Source organism: Canis lupus, chromosome 19 (assembly GCF_003254725.2).
Source record: "Canis lupus dingo isolate Sandy chromosome 19, ASM325472v2, whole genome shotgun sequence".
NCBI lineage: Eukaryota > Metazoa > Chordata > Mammalia > Carnivora > Canidae > Canis > Canis lupus.
Window position 1 is genome coordinate 18,997,868 of NC_064261.1, and position 7,191 is coordinate 19,005,058.

Here is a 7,191-nt window from a genome sequence, read left to right on the forward strand (position 1 = left end):
CAGTCTTATTAGTAACTGCTTGCTCTATTTTTTATTGCTCTATACTCAGAACAAACCTCTTTTCCCAATATTTATGTAACTGAAATTAAGTCCTATATTATGTACCAGGGACTTGAGCTTAAAATCATTAATATTGGCAATGTGCATTGCTTTGAAAATCTCATATAGTTGTCCTGCCTTTCATGCTCTTAAACAAGTGATTCTCCTCCCCTCCTCCCTTCCAAACAACCAAATGAATCTCCTGCTCTCATTAGAGCCCCACTGTCACAGAACATAAGGAGTGTTCCCCAGTAACTTATGTCATGGGTATTCTTAAGCTATGCTAATCGTCTCTCCAACATTCCTGATTTGCCTCTTTTCAGCTTTCTGGACACCCAAGTTCAGCACAGAAACAAACTGCTCATGCACCTGCAAGACCCAGGGAGGAGAGTTTATCCTCCTCTGGGGTACGTAGCATGAGGAGGAAAACAGGTGTTCTCCCTGTCTTAGACCCCAAGAACAAGAGTGAAGCTCCCATTGCTGCCTTCTCTCTGAAACCTATTTCCACTCTGCCATATAATGATCAGTAACTGACATGAAGCCCTTGAAAACCTGCAGCTGGAGCCACTTAAGTGCCTACTGCCATCTGAGCCTAGCTGAGGGCCCTAAATCATTCCTCCACCAGGAGCATCAGAAAGCCACTCTTAAGTTGGCATATCCACAGTCATTGACCATAGTCTGGCCTTAAACCCCACCCTCGGATAGGCTGTTGACTTACTACTGTGATCATACCTTTCTTTATATCTTAGTTTTAAGAACTCTGTCTCTATTTTTTCCATTCTGTACACTTACCTTCAGGTTCCAGCCTCTGATACAGGCCCCAATCTGAGATAATGGCCCTTTCTTAGTCCCTGCCAGACCTCTGGGGTCTGTAGTCAAAGCCCCTAATTCTCGCCCCCAGCTTGGACTGGCCACCAGTAGCCAGATCTTGCTGATACCTACAGGCTTGCTCTCATGGCCCTCTGCCTATTACTAGGCCCCTCAGAATGTCTTTGCCAATCTTCCCAGAAGTTTTTTTGCTTTAATGTCAACTGCTGAGACTTGTCCCAGTGACTTTCTCTAGCTCTGGGGTTCCAGTGTGCTTCTGCTTACTGATCTTATTCAGCTTGACCCATGTACACATGTCTAGTCTACACTGTCTTCTAATTTCCTAAAGATTCTCAGCAGTGGTTCTTCCACGACACCGTTAGTCCCCCTTATGCTGTATGTGTACTGATCTGTTGCTGACTTCATGCAGAATTGGGGGGGCGGGTAGTCTATTTGAACAGGAGGGCCACACAGCTGAGCCCTTAACTTGGATAACTAATTCATGAATTGGTAGATGCATTGTATCCAAAGCACATGGACCTCTTTTCAATCAAGAGCAGAGATTACCTCATTTATCTCAATTCAGAGCCATTTCCTACATAGCTCCTGGTCAAAGCCTGACAAATCAATCGATATTCAGGGCTGGTAATTTATGAGTCATGAATCATTACACACATTCCCTAAGCTTTCTCTTACTTAGTCAAATCACCAGAAAGTAGCATACCTACATTTTATTATTCTGGATTTCCATACAAATCGCTTTATGGGACTGTGACTTGAATTATGCCACTAACTTGCATCAAGTTTGCTATTATACATGGCTATGTGCAGAATGACCACTGCTATTGAAGACATCATGCATTATGCATATGTTTCTTACATAAAATTCCTTCCAAGTTTAGAGCCAGCCTCAAAATGGTTGGTCTCTTCTGACATACCACCAATATGCTTCTCTACTTTTTTAGATAATGAGGACTGCAATACTCTTTTTGGCCCGGACTCTCTAGTTGTCAGGAAGCTGACAGCTAAATATTCTACTCAGTTGCTGTAGCTTCCTATGGTCTAGATTTGCTGGTATAATTATCTGCTTGGCTTTTCTCATTACCAATCGCATGCCTCCATAACCTCCCTCTCCTTTTTCTTTTGTCCTAATAAGTTTACAGCTTTTTGCTTGGTAGTATGTACTTAAGAATCTAATTTTCTGGAATTTTGAAAATCAACTGATAGTTTTCAATGTGTGACCTTGAGCAAGTTTTCGTAATATTCTCTATGCCTCCCATTTTCACTTACCAAGGATAATAAAACATGGATTAAAAAACAAGGATAATAAAAGCACTTGCCTCATATGGATGTGAAAAATTTTTTAAATGATAAAGTATGGTTCAAATACTGTTATTAATGTGATTTTTTTTTCCTTTAGAAGAAATTATGGGGACACCTGGGTGGCACAGTTGGTTAAGTATCTGACTCTTGGTTTTGGCTTAGGTTGTAGACTCAGAGTCATGAGATTGAGCCCTGCATCAGCTCTGCGCTCATCCCAGAGTCTTCTTTTCTCTCTCTCTGTCCTTCCCACTGCTCTCACTTGCTCTTTCTCTCTCTCTAAAATAAAGAAACAAATCTTTAAAAAATAAATATAACAAAAATTGTGATCAAATGTAAATAACATAAAATGTACTATCTTAACCAAGTTGAAGTGTACAGTTCATTAGTGTTAAATATATTCACCTTGTTGTGTGACCAATCTCCAGAACTCCTTAAGCAACAGTGATCCATTTCTTCCTACCACTAGCCACTGGTAATCACCATTCTACCTTCTGTCTTTATGAATTTGACTACTCTAAGTACCTGAGATAAGTGGGGCCATACAGTATTCATCTTTTTGTAACTGGCTTATTTCATTTGGCATAATATCTCCCGGGTTCATTCATGTTGTAGCATGCATGAATTTCCAGTCTTCTTCAGGCTGAATAATATTCCATGGCATGTGTATATCACACACACACACACACACACACATATATATATATATGTATGTATATATATATATATATATGTGATAGATATACATATATCTATCACCTTTGGTTCAGGTCATGACCCCACGGTCCTGGGATCAAGTCCCACATCAGGCTTCCCACAGTGAGCCTGCTTCTCCCTCTGTATGTCTCTGCCTCTCTCTCTGCATCTCTCATGAATAAATAAATAAAATCTTTAAAAAAAGAGGCACAAGGTATCTCTAATTTTCTTTTATAGTAATTAACATAGATATAAAAATATCCATATATACAATTACATGATCTTATTTCCAATTAGTGGACCTAGCTTTCAACTTCGAAAAAGCCCTTTCTCTGTCTTTGTCTATTTCTCTCTCTTTTTCTTTTTTGCTGTAAGCACTTTGGTAAATTAGCTTATTGTAGGTCTCCCAAAACCACTCTCGTTACGAGTAGTCAAATGAAATTCCTGCTCATAATCAAATGGATTTCTGTTCTGTAGTGAGTTCTGAATATTGATATTACGCATCCTTATGATATTGATATATTGGTATGATATTCTGTGCCTGCTTCTTTTGTTTTGTTTTGTTTTTTTTCATTTTGATACTCTGATACTATGTTGTGAAAAACTTAAATTGTGGAGCTGCTCAGCTCTCCTTAGCCAGTTTCTAACTAAAAATTCAGACCAAGAGATTACATGGGCCTTTCTAAACCATCATTAACTGGGTTCTGGAAACTTAGAATTCCCATCTGACTGTATATAGCATGTCCTACTTCATCTCATACTTGCAGTTGACAACAGCAATCTTCTCAAGTTTTCTGTCACTCTCACATTACCATCAACTCTTTTCATATTGTCCACAACGAAGAATAGAATACCAGTTCTACCAGAATACCTCTTTCTTTTGAGTAACAAAATTCTTAGCCAGATGAAGAAAACACTTACTATATATTTTGCTTTTTAGACTACTTATACCTTTAGCCAATGTCTAGTTAATCCCTCATCTCTGACAATTTTGTAATCTTTTCTTAGAAGGACTTTATTATTATACTCTCTGTCTGGTAAGATAAACTCTAGAACATTCCCATAAAGTATCACTCACCTCTTCTTTTACATTTATCCAAGTACTTTCTGTTCTCCCTAACAGGGAGAGATTCTTCAATGCTTCCCCTTTACTTGATCAGCTGGTGTTTTTTGTTTGTTTGTTTTTTTAAAGGGACCTTCTTTCACTGCTGTCCTCGCATAGATATCAGAAGCCAACCCCATCTACATTTCCTGTTTTATATTTCTCAGCATTCCCTATCTCTAGCATGATAATTTATACCTCAGTGACCCTGGGGAGGCTATTCCCTCAGTGTGAAATGAGTGGTCTTTCATCTTTATGCTTTCTTCTAGGCCAAGTTACACTCTACTTTCTCTATGGAGCATTTGTGGATCTGCCTTGCTTGAATTTGTAGAACAAGTCTTTCCTATGTATGGGTTTGGCTTTTACTACATTGCTTTAGGCTATGCATATTTGTGTCTTTCCTGCCTCTTTAATAAGATCAAAGATTGGCAAACTTTTTTTGCAAAGGGTCAGTTTGTAAATATTCTCTGCTTTGAGGGCCATACAATCTCTTGCAAATATGCAATTCCTCCACTATAACATGAAAGCGACCATAGGCAATCTGTAAACAATGAGCATAGTTGTGTTCCAACTTTTTAAATTTCTATAGACATTAAAATTTAAATTTTATGCATTTTCCTGTCATGAAATTGTTCTTCTTATGATTGTTTTTCCATCATTTGAAAATGTAAAAACCACTCTGTGTTAAGGGCTCTACAAAAGCAAGTAGTAAACCATGTTCAGCCAGGGGTGTAGTTTGCGGACTTCTGAACTAGATTATGAGCTGCCTAAAGGCTGGCTATATTTTATGTCCCTATGTGCAGGTTACAGTGCTCTGCCCATCAGGGGTTCCATCTTCTTCTTTACCAAACTATTTTCAATGATGCATGCATTGCCTGGTATATTACAGACATCTAAAAAATTTACTGAATAGAGGAACAAATATTAATTTACTTTTTCAGTTTTCAGGCAGTAAGCAGTGATCTGATAAACTGGACCACAAAGAGCTTGTGGGTTTGAGATGGAGAAGAAGGTCAGGAATAGTGGGAGTGCCCTATGAAATCAGACTTGGGTAGCCTTAATAAGAATAATTTCACTTGGATGGAGATTGGAAGTGGAGAGCTGAGATGGAGTGGGTAGAGAGGATGGGGAGTGAGGATTGAAGAGGTGTGGATAAGTGATGGAAATGAAGACTTGTGCAATATTAATAAGGGGAAGAAAACAGAGAGTTTGAAACATTAACGGTGAACTTTATCTTTTTCCGTATTTAGCTCCAATTCAACTTTAACAACAATCATGTATTGTTTCAATTAAAATTTTCTATGGGGCTTTTTAGTATTTCCCATGGAGCCCCTGAGAGAGTTAATCTTTCCTTCTCACACCTCTCTGATCTCTAATACCCCTTCACCTGTTTTTGAAGAGTGCTGCATATACCTAGGGCTAAGGCAGCCAGGTCAGCACTACCGCTGGCCATAATAACATGTCCACATCGCATAAGGAATTGAATATACTGACATCAGACTCACTTCACCCTCTAAGAGATCCTGAGACTTCTATGAATCACCTAAGGTTAGAATTGGTGTGCAGCTGAGCTGCTAGCCTTCCTTGATCCCAATACTGAAAGCCTGGGAGAAGGAGGGCATGTCCTCCATCTCTGTGGTCTCTGCACCATTTGAGGGCTGCCCTCTGTGACCCAACCCTTCAACCCAAGCCCAGAGAACCAGGTTCATGGATGTGGACTATCACTTCTATAAAGAGGTTTAGATGGATTACAATCATCAGCACATCTTTTCTTGGACTTCCCTCAATAGTTACAATATTACTCTTCATTCACCATTGCTTTTTTGGAATTCTAGACATTTTGTATATAATAGCACGACATTGTTGCTTGTTTTTAAAAATTGCTATAACATTCCCAGACATTTGCATTAATATGTGGTAGATACCAGGGTTGGGTTTAGATAATGCCAGACGTGGACCAGTATGAGGATTACTGAATATTCATATTCTGAGTTTTTATATTTCTCAGTTTTTATGTTATCTTAAAGCTAATGAGAGAGAACAATGGCTACAAGATTCGTATCAAATTAAGGAAAGAATTGAGGCAAAAATAGAAAAAATAGAGATGTCTTAGTCTGTTTAGGCTGGCATAACAAAGTACCTAGACAATGTGACTTAAACAACAAAAACTTATTTTCTCTCATAGTTCTGGAGGCTAGAAAGTCCAAGATCAAGGTTTTAGCTTATTTAGTTTCTGGTGTAAACTCTGACTTTTAGATGACCACCTGCTCACTGTGTGCTCACATGGTCTTGGTGCATGAACATGGAGAGAGAGATAGATACTTCTCTTTTTTCTCCTCTTGTAAGACCACTAGTTTTATTGTATTAGAGCCTCATCCCTATGACTTCACTAACCTAATTACCTCTAAATATCCTATCTCTAAATACAGTCACATTTGGGAGGTGAGAGTGGGGAGGAGGGATGAATATGATGAAAATAATTTTCCACAAAATTTCATTATATCTTTCTCAGTATCTGGAGAAATCACCTTGAATTGCCAAAATTTCTATTGCAAAACAGACAGGTGAGTGTTTCAAAGCAAATTTATGAATTTTTATATTTTTGGACTTCCACCCCTGCCTGGTAGTAATGCGAGAGTACCTTCCATTCCTTATATGGAAAAGTGTTGGCAGATGTCAACAAAAGGAGAATTAAATTAGATTCAGAGTCTCATAACATAGACTCCAATTTCTAGTTTTAAGAAAAAAAAAAACTCATTATATCAATAACCAGCAACATTTCAACTTACTACCAAAAGAAAATCAGTTGACATGAATACTGAGATGGCAGGGATGTTAAAATTATCTGACAAGAATTTCAGGGACACCTGGCTGTTCAGTCGATAGAGCATGCAAAATTCTTAATCTCATGGTTGTGAGTTCAAGCCCCAATCTCGGATGTAGAGATTGCTTAAAAATAAAACCTTTAGAGGTACCTGGGTGGTTCAGGCAGTTAAGTGTCTGCCTTCAACTCAGGTCATGATTTCTAAGTTGGGCTCCTTATGATAGAGCCCTACATATGGGTTCCCTGCTCAGCAAAGAGTCTGCTTCTCTCTCTCTATGCACTCTCTCTCTCTCTCTTGCTTGCTTTCTCTCAAATAAATAAATATTTTAAAAAACTTAAAAAAAAAGAATCTTAAAGCAGGCATCATAAAAATGCTTCAACAAGCAATTATAAACACATTTTA